General features: G+C 33.9%; 1 protein-coding gene across 1 annotated transcript in view; it reads right to left on the reverse strand.

Moving 5' to 3' along the window:
• The window catches only part of PDE4D (phosphodiesterase 4D), a 1,282,340-nt gene that overhangs the window by 1,256,612 nt on the left and 753 nt on the right, over positions 1 to 24,975 (reverse strand). The gene's annotated exons all lie outside the window — the stretch shown is intronic.

Below are 24,975 nucleotides of genomic sequence, written 5' to 3' on the forward strand. Positions count from 1 at the left end.
ACACTTCTTGCCAAGAGTTTATAAGGATCCTATAGTTCTTCCAAACAAATACAATTTTAGTGAATATTTAACTTAATTCTATAAAACACTCATAACCTTTTTTTTCTCAAGGGTTAAAAAGGCTATTTTCCCCAATTCTATGGTTTTTTAGATTTAATTACAAAGAAAAATATATGCAAAATATCTTATTTCTAAAATGGAAACATGTGCCCAGTTAGATGAATAGCTTCTATCCCCCTGCCCAGCAAAAGATATTTCTAAGACTAGTTATTATCAATGAATTTATTGACATTATTATCAATGCCAATAAAAGTGGAAAGCCTTTAATTTCTCTCAATTCTACAACTAGTTTCCATAATCATGCTACACTGTCATTGCAACATATGAATAATTTTGAAGTGTCTCCTATTATGGTATAGCCCAAAATGATAATAGGCCCTTCTTTGCTGATGTATATTGAGGAACTCTAAAGTTTCCTGATTATTTGGGGTATCATTTTGCCAGTTATTATGTCTTTCTCTTGGTCCTGTTCATTTGTAAGTGTACAAATTCCTTTTTCTTTTCTTATCAAGAAAACTGACAAAATATTTCCTAAGCTATCTGCATTTGAAGAGTTATTAAAAAGATTCCTGAGTGTTGACTACCAGTTTACTTAAAACGCTTTTTCTTGAAATATTAAGCAGACAGAAATGGAATATCCATACTCATTTTTATTGTGCAATCGTATGGCAATGGGTTTATGTGATGCTTTATAAAAGGTAATAACAATTAAATCCAAATACAAGATAGCAAAAGAAGAATTCTCCAAGGAGAAAATTAATGATGTCAACATGCTGGAGAATTATTAAGATTAAAAAATATTACTTTAATTAAATGATATTTGATTCTACCTCCTTTGTAAGGAAATTTCCAACTTTGGAAAAATAACTCTGAGTACTACTATCAAAGTGGATCTAAAGAAAGATTTTTGGGCTTCCTTGATGGCACAGTGGTTAAGATTCTGCCTGCCAATGCAGGGGACACAGGTTCGAGCCCTGACCCAGGAAGATCCCACATGCCATGGAGCAGCTAAGCCCGCGTGCCACAACTACTGAGCCTACGCACTATAGTCCGAGAGCCACAACTACTGAAGCCTGTGCACCTAGAGCCCATGCTCCACAACAAGAGAAGCCACTGCAATGAGAAGCCTGTGCACCAAAACGAAGAGTAGCCTGCACTTGTCAAAACTAGAGAAACCCGGGCTTCCCTGGTGGCGCAGTGGTTGAGAGTCCGCCTGCCAATGCAGGGGACATGGGTTCGTGCCCCGGTCCAGAAGGATCCCACATGCTGCAGAGCGGCTGGGCCCGTGAGCCATGGCCACTAAGCCTGCGCGTCCAGAGCCTGTGCTCCACAACAGGAGAGGCCACGAAAGTGAGAGGCCCACGTACCACACACACACACAAAAAAAAAAAAAAAAACTAGAGAAACCCTGCATACAGCAACAAACACCCAACACAGCCAAAAATAAATAAATAAAATAAAAATCTTAAAAAAAAAAGATTTTTTAGTCCATTAAAATAATTTCTCCCCAAAATCTATAGTTGTCCAGAAATACTGTAATCTGCAGAATTTTAATTTATCACATTTACAAGTTATTTTTCATTCTTTGATACTACCTGCATTTCCTTATTTTTATATTCACCCTGGACAACTGTTTTAAACATTTGAAAGGTAAACTCAGAGCCAGATGACTGTTTCTACTTGATTTAAAAAAAAAAAGTGGATTTCCCTGGTGGTCAAGTGGTTAAGAATCCGCCTTCTATGCAGGGGCGCAGGTTTGATCCCTGGTTGGGGAACTAAGATCCTACAGGCCGCAGGGCAACTAAGCCCATGCATCACAACTAGAGAGCCCGTGTGCCATAATTAGGCAGGTTGCATGCTGCAACTACTGAGCCCGCGCACTCTGGAGCCCACAGCTGCAAAAAAGATGCCACATGCCAAAACAAAGATCCCAAGTGCCACAACTAAGACCCAACATAGCCAAATTAATCAATTAATTAATTTTTTAAAAAACTGACCTATAAGTAAACAATAGGCACATTAATAAATATGCCCTGAATTATGAAAAATATTACATAATTTTGGTTCTTAGGCAAATAGGTATTATAAAATGCGGTCACATTTTCATCATTATTTAAAGGTTCATCTAAGTTCTCAAAAGCTGAAATTTATTCACTCCTAAATATATTTATAAAGAATATATGTAGGAGTGAATACTTTCAGTTTTTGATGCAAAAATCCTCAACAAAATACTAGCAAACAGACTCCAACAGCACATTAAAAGGATCATACACCATGATCAAGTGGGGTTTATCCCAGGAATACAAAGATTCTTCAATATACGCAAATCAATCAATGTGATAAACCATATTAACAAACTGAAGGAGAAAAACCATATCATCATCTCAACAGATGCAGAAAAAGCTTTCAACAAAATTCAACACCCATTTATGATAACCACCCCCGCCAAGAAAGCAGGCATAGAGGGAACTTACCTCAACATAAGAAAGGTCATATATGACAAACCCACAGCCAACATCGTTTTCAATGGTGAAAAACTGAAAAATTTTCTCTAAGATCAGGAACAAGACAAGGTTGTCCACTCTCACCAATACCATTCAATGTAGTTTTGGAAGATTTAGCCACAGCAATCAGAGAAGAAAGAGAAATAAAAGGAATCCAAATCGGAAAAGAAGAAGTAAAGCTGTCACGGTTTGCAGATGACATGATACTATACATAGAGAATCCTAAAGATGCTACCAGAAAACTACTAAACCTAATCAATGAATTTGGTAAAGTAGCAGGATACAAAATTAATGCACAGAAATCTCTTGCATTCCTATACACTAATGATGAAAAATCTGAAAAAGAAATTAAGGAAACACTCCCATTTACCACTGCAACAAAAAGAATAGAAAACGTAGGAATAAACCTACCTAAGGAGACAAAAACCTGTATGCAGAAAAGTATAAGACACTGATGAAAGAAATTAAAGATGATACAAACAGATGGAGAGATATGTCATGTTCTTGGATTGGAAGAAAATCCAAGAAAATCCATGTGAAAATGACTATACTACCCAAAGCAATCTACAGATTCAATGCAATCCCTATCAAACTACCACTGGCATTTTTCACAGAACTAGAACAAAAAATTTCACAATTTGTATGGAAACACAAAAGACCCCAAATAGCCAAAGCAATCTTGAGAAAGAAAAACAGAGCTGGAGGAATCAGGCTTCTGGACTTCAGACTATGCTACAAAGCTACAGTAATCAAGACAGTATGGTACTGGCACAAAAACAGAAATATAGATAAATGGAACAGGATAGAAAGCCCAGAGATATACCCACACACATATATTTTCAATAAAGGAGGCAAGAGTATACAATGGAGAAAAGACAGCCTCTTCAATAAGTGGTGCTGGGAAAACTGCACAGCTACATGTAAAAGGATGAAATTAGAACACTCCCCAACACCATACACAAAAATAAACTCAAAATCAATTAAAGACCTAAATGTAAGGTCTGACACTATAAAACTCTTAGAGGAAAACATAGGCAGAACACTCTATGACATAAATCACAGCAAGATCCTTTTTGACCCACCTCCTAGAGAAATGGAAATAAAAATAAACAAATGGGATCTAATAAAAGTTAAAGCTTTTGCACAGCAAAGGAAACCATAAACAAGATGAAAAGATAACCCTCAGAATGGGAGAAAATATTTGCAAATGAAGCAACTGACAAAGGATTAATCTCCAGACTTTACAAGCAGCTCATTCAGCTCAATATCAAAAAAACTAACAACCCAATCGAAAAATGGGCAGAAGACGTAAATAGACATATCTCCAAAGAACACAGATTGCCAACAAACACATGAAAGAATGCTCAACATCATTAATCATTAGAGAAATGCAACTCAAAACTACAATGAGGTATCACCTCACACCAGTCAGAATGGCCATCATCAAAAAATCTACAAACAATAAATAGTAAATGCTGGAGAGGGTATGGAGAAAAGGGAACCCTCTTGCACTGTTGGTGGGAATGTAAATTGATACAGCCACTATGTAGAACAGTATGGAGGTTCCTTCTAAAACTAAAAATAGAACTGCCATACGACCCAGCAATCCCACTACTGGGCATATACCCTGAGAAAACCATAATTCAAAAAGAGTCATGTACCAAAATGTTCATTGCAGCTCTATTTACAACAGCCAGGAAATGGAAGCAACCAAAGTGTCCATCAACAGATGAATGGATAAAGAAGATGTGGCACATATATACGATGGAATATTACTCAGCCATAAAAAAAACGAAATTGAATTATTTGTAGTGAGGTGGATGAACCTAGAGTCTGTCATACAGAGTGAAGTCAGTCAGAAAGAGGAAAGCAAATACCATATGCTAACACATATATATGGAATCGAAAAAAAAAATGGTTCTGCAGAACCTAGGGGCAGGACAGGAATAAATATGCAGCCGTAGAGAATGGACTCGAGGACACAGGGAGGGGGAAGTGTAAGCTGGGACGAAGTGAGAGAGGGGCATGGACTTATATATACTACCAGATATAAAATAGATAGCTAGTGGGAAGCAGTTGCATAGCACAGGGAGATCAGCTTGGTGCTTTGTGACCACCTAGAGGGGTGAGATAGAGAGGGTGGGAGGGAGAGGCATGAGGGAGGAAATATGGGGATATATGTATATGTATAGCTGATTCACTTTGTTAAAAAGCAGAAACTAACATACCATTGTAAAGCAATTATACTCCAATAAAGATGTTTAAAAAAAAAGGGCTTTGCTGAAAGCTTTCAGGGAGTTCAAGGTTTTTAAGGCATGAGCCACCCATCTCCTTGCATGGCCCTGCAATAAACCTTTCTCTGCTGCAAACTCCGAAAATAAAATATATATATATGTATATATTTATAAGGCAAATTTGAATCAAAGCCAACAAGAATATACTTTATAAAATTAGAAGTATTTTTCTATCCTGTGCAACTACTAGTACTGACATTTCTAAATGTTCAGGTAAATTTAATTGAGGAAAATACATAAATCCTAATAGTACAATTTTGGCAAATAGATACACCCACGCAACACATACCTTTATGATGATATAAAACATTTCCATCACCCTAGAAAGTTCTCCCATGTCTCTTTCTACTTAATCTTCCTTCATAGAGACAATTATCATTCTTTTTTTTTTAACCTGCATTAGTTTTGTTCTAGAATGTCCTATAAATGGAATTATATATAAGGTATTCTTTTCATTTTGGTTCTTTTGCTCAGCATTATGTTTGTGACAGTCATTCATGTTGTTGCATAGATCAGTAGTTCACTCATTTTTATTGATGAGCAGTATTCCATTGTATAACTATACCAACGTTTGTTTATTCATTCTCCTGTTGATAAATATGTGAGTTGTCTCTGGTTTGAGGACATTGTGAATAGAGCTGCTATGAACATTCTAAACAAGTCTTCATGTGTATATTAATTTGTATTTCCTCTAGATAAATAACCACAGTAGAATTACTGGGCCAAAGGGTAGGTTTATGCAACTTTATTTTTTTTATTGCAAAACACTTTTCCAAAGTACTTATAACATTTAATATTCCTATCAGCAATGTATGAGAGTTCAGTGACTCCAATTCTCACCAATATTTGGTGATGTCATTAGTTTTAAATTGTGATCCTAGTGGGTGTGTTGTAGTATCACATTGTGGTTGTAAATGCATTTCCCTGAAGACTAAAAATATTGAACAGAATTTACTGTGTTCACCAGCCATTCATACATGTACCTTTGTAAAGTGTCCATTGAAGTATTTTGCCCATGTTTATTAAGATTTGTATTTTCCTTATTGAGTATAAAGTTCTTTATATGATACTTATTCAAGTTCGTTGTCAGATAAGTTTTACAAATATTTTCATCCCATTACTGGCTTGTATACTCATGTACTTAATTATGTCTTCTGATGAGCAGTCTAATTTATCAGTTTTTATGGATATTATTTTCTACATCTTATAAAGAAATATTGGCCAACTACAGTCTTAGTTCAGGCTGCTATAACAAAATACCATAGACTGGGTATAAACAAAGCTTATAAACAAAATAAATATATTTCTCACAGTTCTGTAATCTGGGAAGTCCAAAATTAAGGTATCAGAAGATTCAGTGTCTGGTAAGGTCCTGCTTCCTCTTTCACAAGCAGCCATCTCTTGCTGTGTCCTTACATGGCAGAAAGGGAGAATTCTGGTCTCTTCAGTCCCTTAGAAGGGCATTAATTCCGTTTATGGGGGCTCCACCCTCGTGACCTAATCACTTCCCAAAGGCCCCATCTCCTAATATCATCACATTGGGAGTTATACTTTAATATACGAATTTTGGGAGGACTCAAACATCCAGTCCATCACAACCATGAACTTGAAAAACATTATTCCATATTTTCTTCTAGTAGTGTTGGAGTTTTAGTTTTTACTTTATGTCTGTGATCCATTATGTATTAATTTTTGTTTCTCATGTGAAGTAGTAGAGAATTATTTTTTTCCATATGGAAATCAAGTTGTTCCAACACCATGTGTTAATAAGACTCTCCACTCCCCCATTTAATTGCTTTGTTATCTTGAAAAAATCATTTACTATATAAACATGAGCCTATTTCTGGACTTTATTCTGTTCTCTTTATTTCTCTATCCTTATGCTAAAATCTCCTCATACTAAAATTTTACCATCTTGATTACTGTATTTTTATAGGAAGTCTAGAGTCAAGTAGAACTGTTCTTTTTCAATATTTTTCAAAATTGGATTACTCTAGATTCTTTGCTTTTACATATACATTTTAGAGTGTTTGTCAATTCCTATGATATAAAAGCATGCTGAGATGAAGATTAAAATTAATTTGAATCTACAGAAGATGTGGTAGATAGATGTATAGATATATATATCAACATGGATGAACCTAGAGAATATTATGCTTAGTGAAATAAGTCAGACAGAGAAAGACGAATACTCTATGATATCATCTATATGTGGAATCTAAAAAAGAATACAAGTGAATGTATATGCAAAACATAAAAATACTCACAGATGTAGAAAACAAACTTGTGGTTACCAAAGGGGAGAGGGAAGAGGGGCGGGGACAAATTAGGGGTATGGGATTAACAGATACAAACTACTATGTATAAAATAGACAAGCAACGAGGATATATTGTATAGCACAGAGAATTATAACCATTTTCTTGTAATAACTTAGAGTATAATCTACAAAAATACTGAATCACTATGCTATTAACCTGAAAATAATATAATATTATAAATCAACTATACTTCAATAAAATTAAATTACATTAAACATTTTTAAAATAAAGTAATGAAAGCTACAAGCATGGAGAAATAGAATCATTAGAGAGTTTTCTAAGATTCACTATGAATAGAACTGGTTAACATAGATGGGGGAAAAGTATTATGGAACTTAAAACATGAAAGAAAAATAAGCAGTTAGATGGAAATTAATGTGTCTAGAAGTGTATTACAGTGTACAAATACATTATAAGTCTGGTCATCATCTCAACTTCATCACCAAAATGATGTTTTTAACTACTCAATCTCCTGGAGAAGTTACTTTCCATGAGATTGTACCTCCAATTACATAATAAAAATAGGGTTCCAATTACTGAAATACTCTTTATAATAAAATTTCTGGTATTATTCTATAACCAAAGATCAGTAGGTTCACTTTCTTATAAGCCAAAGCATTTTTATTTATAGGAGGGAATTTCTATTCTATGCCACTTATACAGGAAATGCCAATATTTTATTGTGAAAATTTTAACACAATATAGCTTCAACACAAGCTTAATTTGGTATATCCAAAGAAAAAACATCTTCAAGATGCTCCAAGTGTGAAGCCCACTCCAGTTGTAAATGACTCATTCTTATAGATGTGATTAACATACTGCCAGTGCACTTAGCTCTAGAGTAGGATATTCAGCTAGTTCAAATGTACATTCAAAATAATGTATTCCTAGAGTATCAAGTTCTTTTCGTACTTGCATTCCAGATAATCTTTCTATTTGAGTAAAAACTATGAATTCTTTATTCAGCCATGGTTTATATGTTGTCTGACAATTATTTTTATCTCTCTTCAAATCAATAAATATCTACCAGTAAAATAAAAGCAGATTCTAGGCAGAATCTCAATTAACTGACCAGGTACAGAAAATTCATTTGCACTAAGTGTGTTAATTTTCCTTAATGTCTCCTGTTTATGACTAACTGCCTGCCATTCAACTAACATAAATGTATTTATCTAAAAGATCAGAGAAGTTATCTACCTTCATAAGCATTTAGAAGAGGAAAAATCTTTCTATTTGTTTCAAAATGAGGTATAAACACATTTCTAAAATAATTTTAAACAAATTTATTCCTCTGAAACTTGATTTTGAAAAAAATACACAACTGAAAATTACATATAGAGAATACATAAATCATAACTATGAAAGAACAATAACTACATCTAGATACATAATCAGGTCACTGTTTTGAAAATGCAATTGCACACTCAAACAGACATTCACTAACCTCCGCCATTTTTCCTCCCACTCCAACCCTTCAACATCTTCCTGTGTTTTTCATGTCAATTTTAACTCCCTATCATTTTTCCCTCTATTAAGAACAATTTGTTGAATGGTTTCATTTCTTTAACACATGCAACTCAATTATGTTTTCCTGTTAATGTATATAAAAATGAGGCTGATTTGTGCAGATTACCTGACCCTTCATTTTTTACTAGTGTGACCTTTACAAGTCAATGGCATAAAGGAAATTCTTGTTCTCCAGTTGTATCATCTATCACGATTAGAAAAATATAATAGATGAAACATATTTGAAATATATTACAGTAGATTCAAACCCAATGCAATTCTGTTACATTTTAACAGTCATTATTGAACTTTTAGGGCTCTCTCTTACTCTTTTGAGGTATTCTTACATCAGAAAAGGAAAGGAAGAATAGACACTATTTTTGAATTTATATTTTAATATTACACCAGAATTGTGTCTTAATTCCAAGTAGAGACAAAGATTTAAAAATTTAATTATTAGCATGCAACCTTTAAATAAAAGTAAAATTCCGTTTTTTTTCTCTCAGCTTCCTGATAGGAGGTTCAGGTTCAAATAGCTTCTGGCTAACACCCTTCAATGCTGCTTTCTCAGCTTATCACTAAAACCACTGAAGACACCTTTTAAAACCAAACTAACAGAAAACCAATTCCATAATCTAGAAGGAATAGATAGATTCTAACTTTGAAAACCCTAAAGGGAATTTAGTAATACCATGGCATATCCAATTTTCACTTCTGATCACCAGGCTCATAGACATAGAAAACTAAAAATACATCCTTCTTGTCTTTATGAGAAGAGAAGCACTCAGACTTCTCAGCTTTAGGAATTATTCTGTGAGGCAAATATTTTTTCTCTCACCATTCTACCACCTTTAAGAGAAAAAAAAAAAGAACAGAAAGTAGGGAGGAGAGGTCTGCAGTACATGTTCTAAAAAGATTAGTCTGCATAGGTAAAACCTTTGGTGGATGAGGTGGAAAGGACAGGTGAATGGGGCACAGAAGAATAACCCTGATTTGGGGGGAATTACAGATATCATGTAAAATTTCTCCTTAGAGTAACAAAGAATCAGGCTATGGGAGTTGAAAGAAGACCAAATTACAACTGAGGGGAGGTATCTTAAATAAAAACAGTCAGAGAATGCTAATGGAAACAGAAACAATGTCCATTAAACTATAAACTTAACATTGAAGTTTGCATCACCATTACTGTAGAAAATGTAGAAAAGGAGCTGGAACAAGGAAAATCCACTCAAACTGTGTATTCTTGTGGCATTACTTAAAATCAAATAGAAAAAAAACTAAGTATATAACAAGGGAAAGAGAAGTGTGTTCTCAAACTTCAGAGAAAACTCCTGAAAATTTTCTAACTGCAGAATCCAAAAGAAAATTTCAGAAAACAATTTGTCATCTTCATTTTGAACAAAGAAATATGGCCTCTGTGAAAAGGAAACTGGATGAAATCAAGAGGATCCCAGGCAGATTAAAAAGGCAAAAGGGTAACATGAAAAGAGAAAGGATTATTTTAAAAAGAAAAATTACAGGGCTACCCTGGTAGCACAGTGGTTGAGAGCCCACCTGCCGATGCAGGGGACACGGGTTCGTGCCCCGGTCTGGGAAGATCCTACGTGCCGTGGAGCGGCTGGGCCCGTGAGACATGGCCACTGGGCCTGCACGCCCGGAGCCTGTGCTCCACAACGGGAGAGGCCACAAGAGTGAGAGGCCCACGTACCGCAAAAAAATAATAATAAATAAATAAAAATTAAAAAAGAAAGATTACAAAGAAATTGAAAACAGAGTAGAAGAATTAATTGATACTGAAGATGGTGGTTTTAAGCATTATTTAACTGTTCCGTAAGATCTCATAGGTAAAAAGAAAAAGGAAAATATGATAGAGAAGGGATGAAAAAATAAAGAGTAGCATTAACATACAGTTAATCAGTGTTTTCTGGAGGAGAGCCCAGAGAAACAGAACAGAAACAATAATCAAAAATATACTTAAATCCTTTGTCAGTTGTTTCATTTGCAAATATTTTCTCCCATTCTGACGGTTGTCTTTTCATCTTGTTTATGGTGTCCTTTGCTGTGCAAAAGCTTTTAAGTTTCATTAGGTCCCATTTGTTTATTTTTGTTTTTATTTCCATTTCTCTAGGAGATGGGTCATGCAGCTCAATATCAAAAAACCAAACAACCCAATCCAAAAACGGGCAGAAAACCTAAATAGACATTTCTCCAAAGAAGACGTACAGATTGCCAACAAACACATGAAAGAATGCTCAACATCATTAATCATTAGAGAAATGCAAATTGAAACTACAATGAGGTATCACCTCACACCAGTCAGAATGGCCATCATCAAAAAATCTACAAACAATAAATGCTGGAAAGGGTGTGGAGAAAAGGGAACCCTCTTGCACTATTGGTGGGAATATAAATTGATACAGCCACTATGGAGAACAGTATGGAGGTTCCTTCAAAAACTAAAAATAGAACTACCATACGACCCAGCAATCCCACTACTGGGCATATACCTTGAGAAAACCATAATTCAAAAAGAATCATGTACCACAATGTTCATTGCAGCTCTATTTACAACAGCCAGGAAATGGAAGTAACCTAAGTGTCCATCGACAGATGAGTGGATGAAGCAGATGTGGTACATATATACAATGGAATATTACTCAGCCATAAAAAGAAACGAAATTGAGTCATTTGTAGGGAGGTGGATGGACCTAGAGTCTGTCATACAGAGTGAAGTAAGTCAGAAAGAGAAAAACAAATACCGTATGCTAACACATATATACGGAATCAAAAAAAAAAAAAAAGGTCATGAAGAACTTAGAAGCAGGACAGGAATAAAGACACAGACCCATTAGAGAATGGACTCGAGGACACGGGGAGGGGGAAGGGTAAGTTGGGACAAAGTGAGAGAGAGAGTGGCATGGACATATATACACTACCAAATGTAAAATAGATAGCTAGTGGGAAGCAGCTGCATAGCACAGGGAGATCAGCTTGGTGCTTTGTGCCCACCTAGAGGGGTGAGAAAAGGAAAGTGGGTGGGAGATGCAAGAGGGAGGAGATATGAGGATATATGTATATGTATAGCTGATTCACTTTGTTATAAAGCAGAAACTAACACACCATTGTAAAGCAATTATATTCCAATAAAGATGTTTAAATATATATATATATATACTTAAAGAAAACTTTCCTAAACTCAGAAAGAGGAGTCTCATGCATCCAGGAAAAAGATAAATGAGTAAAGACCTACTTTAGAGTAAAGTCTCTATTTTCCACTTCTTCTCAATTATAGTTTCCTTTTTCTTTCTCCCTATGATATCTTATAGAACAGTTAAAAATGTTTAAAATCACCACCTTCAGTATCAATTTATTTGTCTAGTCTATTTTTAGTTTATTTGTAATCTTTCTTTTTTAATATCCTTTTATCTTTCATATCTAACTTTAAAATAAATGAGTAAAGACCTAAACATTACCATTTTTTAAACTAGTGAATAAAGAAGAAAATCTGTAACATTTCAAGCAAGATTAAAAATCCTTACCTACAAAAGAAATTTAAAATATGCTAGTTTTGGTGACATCATCAACAAGGCTGAATAAGAGTTTTCTATCATCCTCCCCCAAAAGAACAACAATTGTGACAGTAACCCAGGAATGAGAGAGCTCTTGTGGAAGTCCAGGATTTCACTGGGGAAGTTCCAGCAAAGAGCTGGAGCAAAAAGAGAAAAAATTGAGATTGGACGCATTGAAGACGATAAGTGAAACAGTTTCAGTTTACCCACATCACCCATCTCCCAACGATCACTGAGCACATCTCCGTGTCAAGAGAGACCTTCTCAGCCATGATTTCTCCCACAGGGGAAAGTGAGAATGTGTGAGTGAGCACCTTCTTTCCCCAACTACGCAGGATACTGCCGAAGTGACCCCTTTCTCACCCCATTCAGAATAATCAGATATGAATTGCACCACTCGGGGGCAGTGGGCAGCTGGGAGATTGGAATGAGTACAGTCTCAGATTGGAATGTATCAGAGGAACATACAGACTCCATCAGGAAACTGCCATAAGCTGCCGGAAACACCTTGCCTGCAAATTCTCCCAACTGACCCACCAGACCCCCAGTGCTCCACAAACCCAACCCACACACTCCATCCCAGGACCAGCTTAATGTGTGTGTCCCTAGGTTAAGGGTGGTGAGAGTGAGCCTTTACAGCTAGTTAGCATGGTAGAAAGCTAGCCTGACTGCAGGATTCTGAGAAAATACACAAACCTGAGCATTCAGCACCAACATAAACAAAGCAAATAGGAAGCTGTCAGCACATGGCCTCATTTTGCAGAACTGGGAGAAGGCATGCAACCTTAGAATTTCCTCATAAGAGGGAACAAGAAATTTGGAGAAGGCACATCCATAGAAAAGATCTGAGAAAACCTTGGAATTCCTAACAGGGCTGAAGGGAAGAATTTCTCTGCTGAAGCCAGTCAGTAAAGACTGGAGGAGGTAACTACTTCTTCAAATGAAAAGACAGCAATACCAGACTTCAAGGAACATGAAAAATCAAGAAAATATGACACCATCAAAGGAACACAATAAGTTTTCAGAAACTGACCCCAAAGAAATATAGATCTGCAATTTGCCTAATAAAGAATTAAAAATAGTTGTTTTAAAGAAGCTCAGGGAGCTACAAGAAAACACAGAAAGATAATTGAACACAGAATCAGGAAAATAATACACACACAAAATTAGAAGTTTAACAGAGATATATAAATCATAAAAAGAACCAAACAAATTCTGGAGCTGAATAATACAATGAATGAAATGAAGAAAAAAAAAAAAAGACAGTAACAACAGCAGAATCTGTGAGGTAGAAGACAGATCATTTGAAATTATCCAGTCAAAAACAAAAAAAAAAGAAAGAAAAGAGGATGAAAAAAAGTGAAGTGTCCATCAACAGATGAATGGATAAAGAAGATGTGGCACATATATACAATGGAATATTACTCAGCCATAAAAAGAAACGAAATTGAGTTATTTGTAATGAGGTAGATGGACCTAGAGTCTGTCATACAGAGTGAAGTAAGTCAGAAAGAGAAAAACAAATCCCGTATTCTAACACATATATATGGAATCTAAAAAAAGAAACATGGTTCTGAAAAACCTAGGGGCAGGACAGGAATAAAGACACAGATGTAGAGAATGGACTTGACATGGGAAGTGGTGAGGGTAAGGTGGGACGAAGTAAGAGAGTGGCATGGACATATATACACTACCAAATGTAAAACAGATAGCTAGTGGGAAGCAGCCGCATAGCACAGGGAGATCAGCTCGGTGCTTGGTGTCCACCTACAGGGGTGGGATAGGGAGGGTGGGAGGGAGATGCAAGAGGGAGGAGATATGGGGATACATGTATATGTATAGCTGATTCACTTTGCTATAAAGCAGAAACTAACACACCATTGTAAAGCAATTATACTCCAATAAAGTTGTTTTAAAAAATAAATAAATAAAATACAAAAAAAAAAAGAAAGCCTATATGATCCACAAAATGCCATTAAGAGAATCAATGTATGTGTTATGAGAGTCCCAGCAGAACAGAAAGAGGCACAAAGCTTCTTTAAAGAAACAAAGGTTGAGAGCTTCTCAAAACTGGGAAGGTATTTGGACATCCAAGTTCATTAAGCTCATAAGTCTCCCCAAAATTTCAATTCAAAACAATCTTCTTCAAGAAATATTACAATAAAACTGCCTAAAATCAAAGAGAAAGAAAAAAAATTTAAAGCAGTAAGAGAAAAAATGTTCTCATACATAAGGGACTCCTATAAGGCTACCAGCAGATTTCTCAGCAGGCCAGGAAAAAGTGGGATAATATATTCAAATTGCTGAAAGATAAAACTGCCAACCAAGAGTGCTTTACCCAGCAAAGATGCCCTTCAGAAGTAAAGGACAGATAAAAACTTACTCAAACAAACAAAAGTTGAGAGAATTCATTACTGCTAGATCTGCCTTACAAGAAATGCTTAAAGGAGTTCTTCAAGCTAAAATTTTAAAATGCTATTAAGTAACAAGACAGCTTATGAAAATATAAAACACAATGATAAAAGTAAGTACAGTTGACCCTCGAATGATGGTGGGGTGGGTAGTCCACATATAACTTATAATCAGCCGTTTTATCTGACATTTCTCTGCACTGGCAGATGCAATGAACCATGAACCATAGAGTACTGTAGTATTTACTATTGAAAAATATCCATGTGTAAATTGACCCATACAGTTCAAACCCATGTTGTTTAAGGGTTAACAGTATATAGTCAAATTCAGAAACCTTAATACTGTAATATAGTGCTGTATTAATTACTTAACTCTAGTATAAAGGTTTAAGGACGTATTAAAAATAGGTATTGTTAAAATAATTTGTTTATGGATATACAGAATAAAATGAGGTAAGCTGAGACATCAAAAACATAAAATATAAGTGTGGAGAGCAAAAGGGTTGAGTTTTTATATGCAATCAAAGTTAAGTAGTTATCAGTTTAAGACAGGCTGTTATATCTATAAGATGTTTTATGTACACCTCATAAAGCACAAAGCAATTACCTACAGTAGATACATAAAATTAAAAAAGAAGGGAATCAAACATAGAACTTCAGAAAATCAACAATTCACAAAGGAAAACAGCAAGAGAGGAAGAAAGATACAGGAAACTATAAAACAACCAGAAAACTATTAATAATGGCATTAGTAGGTCCTTGCCTATCAATAATTACTTCAAATGTAAATGAATTAAATTCTCTAATCAAAAGGCACTGAATAGCTGAATAGATAAAAAAGAAAAATAAGACCTAACTGTATGCTGCCTATTAGAGACTAATTTCAGTTTCAAGAACAAAAATGAAAGGACAGAAAAGCTCAAAGTGAAAGGACAGAAAGGCTCAAAGTGAAAAAGTTATTCCATGCAAAAGGAAACAAAATAAAGTGGGGGTAACTATACTTAATTCAGAAAAAAGAAACTTTAAGTCAAAAACTGTTATAAGAGACAGACAAAGAAGGTCATCACATAATGATAAAGGGGGTGATTTATTAAGAGAATGTAGCAACTGTAAATCTATATGCACCCAACATTGGAGCATCTAAACGTGTTAAGCAAATCTAACAGATCTGAAGGGAGAAATAGACAATAACACAATAACAGCCTAGGGTTTCAATATCCCACTTTCAACAACGGATAGATCATCCAGACAGAAAATCTATAAGGAAACAGCAGACTGGAAAAACACTATAGGTCAAATGGACCCAACAGACATATACAAAACATTCCATCCAACAGCAGCAGAATACACATTCTTTTTTTTTTCCCCTGGGGTCTCAGTTGTGATTTATTATCCTGGCTCACAGGATACACTTCCTAAGAAGTTATATTGATACAATAATTGTCACAATATATAGTCTAGATTTCTCAATGAGTCATTACTCTTTGCTGCCTAGGAATAATAGTCACATTTCAGACAAGATTTATAAGACTGTCTGATGTTTGGTTACCATGTTTTTTATGAATTTAAAGTACAAACAAACAAACAAACAAAAACAGAGTATGTGCATCCCTCCAGGATCTGAAATGCAAATCTCAATATACTTTCCTATAATTACGTCTGAAGGGGAAAATTTCCCTCCAAATTTTAGAAGCTGATTAGGTTTTCCCAGGCAATTTAAAGTCCAGTTCCTCTCCCCAGCACTCACACATATATCTATTTTTAAGATGGCTTCCCACTACAATGATAGACCTGTAAGATTCCTTTCTCCTCTACCTCTGAGAAGTTTCACATGGCTTCGAAAATAAAGTAAATATAAAATCATTTCCACAATTCTACAATTTAATTTTCAAATTGTGACTAGAATAGAGGTTAAATACATTGAAATACCAACCAAAAATGGTTTTAGTAAACTGAAAGTAAATGACCATCCTATATATTGCAAGGTTTTATTTGTTTTAAGTCTGAAAAAGTATTATAAGGGTTATTAGCAGTAAATAAAGTATAGAGGTAGAGAGAATACACATTTTTATTAAGCACACATGGAACATTCTCCAGGATAGATTATATGTTAAGTCACAAAACAAGACTTAGCAAATATAAGAGGATTAAATCATACCAAGTATCATTTCCAGCCACAATGGTATAAAACTAAAAATCAATAACAGGAGAAAAACTGTAAAGATCACAAATATGTGGAAGTTAAATGACACATGCCTATATAACCAATGAATCAAAGAAGAAATCAAAAGGGAAATCAAAAAATATCTCCAAACAAAAGAAAATGAAAACACAACATACCAAAACATATGGGATACAGCAAAAGCAGTTCTAAGAGAGAAACTTATAGCAGTAAAGGCCTACATTAAGAAATAAGAATGTTCTCAAACAACATAACTTTACAACTCAAGGAATCGGAAAAAGAACAACAAACTAACCCAAAGTCAGTGGAAGACATAAAAAAGATCAGAAAAGAAACAAATGAATACAGACCAGAAAAACAATATAAAATATCAACAAAACTAAGAGCTGGTTTTCTAAAAGACAAACAAAATTGACAAACATTTAGCTGGACTAAGAGAAAAAGAAATAATGTTCAAATATATAAAATCAGAAATGAAAGCGGAGACATTATAACTGATACCACAGATACAAAGAATCATAAGAAACTACCATGAACAATTATACACCAACAAATTGTATACCCTAGAAGAAACATATAAATTCCTAGAAACACAAAACCTACCAAAACTAAGTCATGAAGAAATAGAAAACCAGAAGAGAAAATAATGAATGAAGATAAATTAGTAATCAAAAACCTCTCAACAAAAAAAATCCAGGACCATATGGTTTTATTGATGAATTCTACCAAATATTTAAAGAGGAATTAATTCCAATCCTTCTCAAACTCTCCCAAAAAATTGAAGAGGAGAAAACATTCCCAAACTCATTTTACTAGGCAAGCATTACCCTAATACCAAAGTCAAATAAGAACACTATAAGAAAATAAAATTACAGGCCATAATCCTAATGAATCTGATATAAAAATTCTTAAAATGCCAACAAACCAGATTCAGTAGCATATTAAAAAGATCATACACCATGATCAAGTGGGATTTATTCCAGTGGTGCAAAGATAGTTCAACATCTGCAAATCAGTGTGATACACATTAACAAAATGAAGGATAAAAATCATATAATCATCTCAATAGATGTAGAAAAATTCAACAGACTTTCATAATAAAAACTCTGAACAGAATGGATATAGAAGGAATATACCTCAACATAATAAAGCTCATATATAACAAGCTCACAGCTAACATGATACTGAATGTTGAAAGGTGGAAAGTGTTTCCTCTAAGATCAGGAACAAAACAAGGGTGCCTACTTCCACTACTTCTATTCTTTAATGTACTAAAGTCCTAGTCAGAGCCATTAGGGAAGAAAAAAATAAACAAAAGGCATTCAAATTGGAAAGGAAGAAGTAAAAATTTCTCTGTTTTCAGATGACATAATCTTATATAGAGAAAATCCTAAAAACTCCACGAAAAACTATTAGAACTGACAAATTCAGCAAAATTTCAGAATACAAACAACATACAAAAATAAGTTGTGATTGTATACACTAATAATGAACTAATAAAGAAAGAAATAAAATAACACAGTCTCATTTAAAATAGCATCAAAAACAATAATATACTTAGGAATAAAGTTAATCAGTGAGATGAAAGATCTATATACTGAAAACTATAAAACGATGAAGGAAATTGAAGTGAAAAAATAATTTGAAAATTCAAGCAAAGTATTTCTGTTAAAATGTCAATGTTACAGTCACCTATAGATTTACTGAAATCTCTATCAAAATACTAATGGTACTGCTTAAAAAAAGAGAAAAAATGTGTATGAAACCACAAAAGGCCCCAAATAGCTACAGCAATTCTGAGAAACAAGAACAAAGCTGGAGGCATCACGCTTCCTGATTTCAACTTACATTACAAAGCTATACTAATCAAAGTAGTATGGTACTAACATAAAAACAGGTACAAAGACCAATGGAAAAGAACTGAACACTGATAAATAAACCCATGCATATTGATTAACTAATATTTGATAAGGGAGCCAAGAACACACAATGAGGAAAGGACTGTCTCTTTAATAAATGGTGCTGGGAAAACAGGAACACACAAAAGAATGAAACTTTACCACTATCTTATCCCATTCACAAAAATCAACTCAAAATGGATTAAAGACTTTAAAGTAGTACCTGAAGCTATAAAATTCCTAGAAAAAAATTAGGGAAAATTCTCCTTAACACTGATTTTGGCAATGATTGTTTTGGATACAACAGCAAAAGCACAAGTAGCAAAAGCAAAAATCAAGAAGTGAGACTACGTCAAACTAAAAAACTTCAGCACAGCAAAAGACACCATTGACAAAATGAAAAGGCAACATATGGAAAGGGAGAAAATATTTGTAATCCTTATATCTGATAAGGGGTTAATATCTAAAATATATAAAGATCTCATATAACTCAATAGCAAAAAATAATAATAATAACCCAATTAAAAAATGGGCAGAGGACTTAAATATACATTTTTTCCAAAGAAGACATACAAGTGGCCAACAGGTACATTCATGTTACTAATCATCAGGGAAATTCAAATCAAAATCACAATGAGATAACACCTTAAATTTGTTAAAGTGTCTACTATTTAAAAGAAAAACAAGTGATAACAAATGCTGGTGAAAATGCAAAGAAGAGGGAACAGTTGTGCACTGTTGATGGGAATGTAAACTGGTACAGACACTATGGAAAACAGTATGGAGGTTCCTCAAAAAATTTAAAATGAACTACAAAATGATCCAGAAATCCCACTTCTGAGTATATATCCAAAGGAAATGAAATGATTATCTTCAAAATATATCTGTACCATGTTATTGCAGTATTATTCATGATAACCAAGGTTTGAGAACAACTTAAGTGTCCATCAACAAATGGATAAAGAAAATGTGATACACACACACACACACACACACACACACACACAGAGGAATATTTTTCAGCCTTAAAAAAAAGGAAATCCTGCTATTTGTGACAACATGGGGGGCATTATGCTAGGTGAAATAAGCTAGACAAAGGAATATAAATACTGCATGGTATCATTTATATGTGGAATCTTTATTAAAAAACTAAACTCATAGAAACAGAAAGTAGAATATTATTTGCCAGGAACTGAGGGGTGGAAACATAGGGAGAAGTTGGTAAAAGGGTACAAATTTTCATTTATAAGATGAACAAGGTTCAAGGATCTAATGTATAACATGGTGACAATAGTTGACCATACTGTATTCTATAATTAAGGTTAGCTAAGAGAGTAGATCTTAAGCATTCTCACACACACACGCACAGAAGGGGTAAATATGTGATGGATGTGTTAATTAACCTGATTATGAGAATCCTTTCACAACATATACATATATAAAATCATCACAATGTACAATTAAATATATTAGGATTTTGTCAATTATACTTCAATAAAGCTGAAAAAAGAAAAAAAAAAGTTTATATATTAGGGGTAGATAAAAATATCCCAGAGTTATAAAATATAGAAATTAAGTAGACCATCTATTTGCTCACAGAATGCACAAGTATGTGAATCAGATACACAAAAACATAACAGAAATTAATATCAGAAGATAACCTTAAAATAAAAACACATAAAAGGCAAATTTTAAAATAAAGCATTCCTAAATGGCACAGACTAAAGAAAAAATGAAAATTTCAATTACAAATTATTTTAACATTAAGAACAATTAGAAAATCTTATATAAAACCTGATAATTGTGATAAAAGCTGTACTCAATGGGGAAAAAATCATGATATTTGGAGTCATTATTTTTTTTAAATGAATAAAATAAAAGAACAAGATATTCAACTCAATAAACTAGAGGAGATCAATAAAGTTCAATAAAATAACCCTAAGAAAAATAGCAGTAATGAATCAATAAAAATAAACACAGAACCAGATATTCATTAAATAAGATAGAAAAGGATCAATAAAATAACCCTAAGGAAAATTAGAAAAATGAATTAATAAAAATAAAAGAAGAAAAAAGGGCAATGAGATAAAAACCATCAGATCATCTCAACAGATGCAGAAAAAGTATTTGACAAAATTCAACACCAATTTATAATAAACTTTCAATAAAATGGGTACAGCAGAAACATGCCTCAGTATAATAAAGGCCATATATGACAAACCCACAGCTAATATCATACTCAATGATGAACACCAAAAGCTATTCCTCTAAAATCAGGAAAAAGGCAAGGATACCCACTACTGCCATTCTTATCAACATAGTATTAGAAGTCCTGGCCAGAGCAATTAGGAAGGAAAAAGAAATAAAAGGCATCCAAATTGAAAAGGAAGAAGTAAAACTGTCACTATTTGTGGATGATATCATTTTATATATAGAAAACTCTACAGACTCCACCAAAAAACTATTAGAAATAATAAATACAGTAAAGTTGTGGGGTATCAATATACAAAAATCTGTTGTATTTCTATACACTAACAATGAGCTAGCAGAAAGAGATAGTAAGAAAACAATCTCATTTACAATCATAACAAAGAGAGTAAAATACCTAGAAATAAATTTAACCAAGGAGGTGAAAGACCTGTAATCTGAAATCCGCAAGACATTGTTGGAAGAACTGAAGAAGACAAAAATAAATAGAAAGATATCTCATGCTCATGGATTGGAAGAATTAACATTGTTAAAATGTCCATATTACCTTAAACAATCTACAGATTTAGTGCAATCTTTTTGTTTGCTTGTTTGTTTTTGTTTTTGTTTTTTTGCAGTACGCGGGCCTCTCACTGCCGCGGCCTCTCCCGTTGCAGAGCACAGGCTCCGTATGAGCAGGCTCAGTGGCATGGCTCACGGGCCCAGCCGCCCCGCAGCATGTGGGATCTTCCCGGACCGGGGCACAAACCCATGTCCCCTGCATCAGCAGGCGGACCCTCAACCACTGTGCCACCAGGGAGGCCCAGATTCAGTGCAATCTTGACCAAAATCCAAAGGACATTTTTCACAGAAATAGAACCAAAAAATTCTAAAATTTATATGGAACCATAAAAGACCCCAAATAGCTAAAGCAATCCTGAGGGAAAAAATAAAGCTGGAGGTAGCACACTCCCTGATTTCAAACTATATCACAAAGGCACAGTAATCAAAACAGCAAGATACTGGCAGAAAAACAGATATATAGATCAAAGGAACAGAACTGAGAGCCCAAAAATAAACCCACACATATATAAACAATTAATTTATGACAAAGGAGCAAAGAACATACGATGGAGAAAGGATAGTCTCTTCAATAAATGATGTTGGAAAAACAACAGCCACATGCAAGAAAATGAAACTACACAACTATCTCTCACTATACACAAAAATCAATTCAAAATGGAGTAATGACTTGAATGTAAGACGTGAAACCATAATCCTAGGAAAAAACATAGGCCGTATGCTCTTTGACATCAGTTTTTAGCAATACCTTACTAGATATGTCTCCTTAGGAAAGAGAAACAAAAGCAAAAATAAACAAATGGGACTACATCAAACTAAAAAGATTTTGCACAACAAAGGAAACTATCAACAAAATGAAAACACAACCTACCCAATGGGAGAAGATATCTATAAATCATTTATCTGATATAGATTAATATCCAAGATATATAAAGGATTCATACAACTCAATAACAAAAAAAAAAGCAACCTGATTAAAAAATGGGCAAAGGAGTTGAGTAGACATTTTTTCCAAAGAAGACATACAGATGGCCAACAGGCACATGAAAAGGTATTCAACATCATTAATTATTATGGAAATGCAAATCAAAATCACGAGATATCTCTTCACACCTGTTAGAATGCCTATTATCAAAAAGGCAAGAAATAACAAGTGTTGGCTAAGATGTGGAGAAAAAAGGAACCCTCGTGCACTCTTGGTGGGAATGTAAGTTGGTGCAGCCACTATGGAAAACAGTATGGAGAGTCCTCAAAAAATTAATGAGAGAATTACCATATGATCCAGGAATTCCACTTCTGGGTATTTATCCAAAAAATATGAAAACACTAATTCAAAAAGGCATCTGCATTGCTATGTTCATCATAGTATTATTTACAATAGCCAAGAAACGGAAGCCATATAAGTGCCCTCAATGGATGAATGGGTAAAGAAGATGTGGTGTGTGTGTGTGTATATGTGTGTGTTTATATATTATATACAATATAATATATATATAATATATATACACACATAATAATATATAATATATATACACACATATACATGTGTGTATATATACACACACACACAAAATGCAATATGACTCAGCCATTAAAAAGAGGAAATCTTGCCATTTGTGACATGGATAGACCTTGAGGGTACTATGCTAAGTGAAATAAGTCAGACAGAGAAAGACAAATACTGTATGATTTCATTTGTATGTGGAATGTAAAAACCAAACAAACAAAATAAATAAATGAACAAATAAAAATAAACACTTAAATACAGAGAACAGAGTGGTAGTTACCAGAGGGTAAGGGGTAGGGGGAGGAGCATAAAATGGGTAAAGGAGATCAATTGTACAGCGATGGATGGAAACTAAATTTTTGTTGGTGAACCCACTGTAGTGTATATAGAAGTAGAAATATAATGCTGTGCACATGAAACGTCTATAATGTTATAAACCAATATTTTTTTTTAAAAAGAGCAATGAAGTAAGCAAAACCACAGCTAAGCAAGAAAGAAAAAATTCAAATTTCATTGAAAATTACAAGGTAGATAAAGCCAAATAAGATTTAAAATATCATAAAAGAACAGTATACACGACCCCATTTTGATTAACATGATAATCCTGATGCAGACAATAATGTAAGAAAATATAAATTAACAAAAGTGATCTAGAAAGAAATAGTAACCAAAATATAATAGAACACATATATAGCATTAAAAGCTTTTGGAAAATCTATCTTTAAAGAAAGGAAAAAGGTACAGATTATTTAAGAAGCAAATTATTTTAAAATTATGCTACATCTCACAACATAGATAAACATGAAAGGCTACCACACCCATTTTACCTAAATATTATAAACCTGATACCAAACCTGACAATGATTGTTTTTTTAAAGATATCTTACTTTTATTAGAATGAAAATGTAAGTAAAATATTTATATAAAATCCAATTAAGAAAAAAGTCCAAACTAAATAAGAGTTCTAAATACTTAAGACAATAAGACAGAGGCAGAATTATTTTTCATAGTAATTCTTTTCCTTAAAATATCAAAGGAAAAAGCTATAATGGAAGATAAGCCATTCTAGACAATAAAGCATATTAGAAACTATAGCGATGAATATATATTAGCTCCAGACAAGAAAGCTAAAGGATTGAAAGAAAAAGATTAGCTGCCAAAGATAAATATGCTAAATATTTATAGTATAAAATTTTACTGTAAGAAAATGTGACATTTCAAATCACTGAAGAAGGTTTAGGTGAATCACAACATTATGAAGAAAAATGGCATGTACGTGTCCTGCAAGTATTCAAGTCACAAGGGGAGAGGCAAAGTTCCAGAGGCTAGCCTCCAAATTCAGCCAGACCAACCATTTGAAATCAAGCAGTTCATCGACCATGCCCTGGGACCACATATGTGCATCAACCCTGTCTTCACTTCCATCCTTTTCCTTCCTCCTCATCCCTCATTTGCCACTGTCCCAGCATCACACTAGCTTAGAAAAGAGAGAATAATCACAATGTCCCCACAGATCATACCCCCCAAAATTAACCAAAATAATATAGCAAGGAGAAATCGATAAAGAAATCTTTTTGTTCAGACGCCATTTCTTGTTTTCATGACACTTAAAAAATAGAGATGTTTCTATTCTATTTATGTAGAAGAGAAGGAATATTTAATCTCATAAAATGTTATAGAGAAAGAGAGAATATAAATTCTGCCTCAACATATGAGAAATACTTTTAAATCCAAAAGTCCAGTAATTTCCAAATTCTATCATGTTTGACTTTCCAACTAACCTTCTTTTTTTCAATTTGTTCTATAATATAACATTTTGTGAAACTGAATTTAAATTAATTTTATTTTGAGAAGTGTCCAATATTCCTTGTTGAATTCTGCAGTACCAAATATCCAGGAGAGGAAATTTCTAAACTATTCTATCCCACACTCATCTGGAGCTGGTTTTAACCTTGC

This window comes from Tursiops truncatus, chromosome 3, assembly GCF_011762595.2.
Source record: "Tursiops truncatus isolate mTurTru1 chromosome 3, mTurTru1.mat.Y, whole genome shotgun sequence".
NCBI classification, from domain to species: domain Eukaryota; kingdom Metazoa; phylum Chordata; class Mammalia; order Artiodactyla; family Delphinidae; genus Tursiops; species Tursiops truncatus.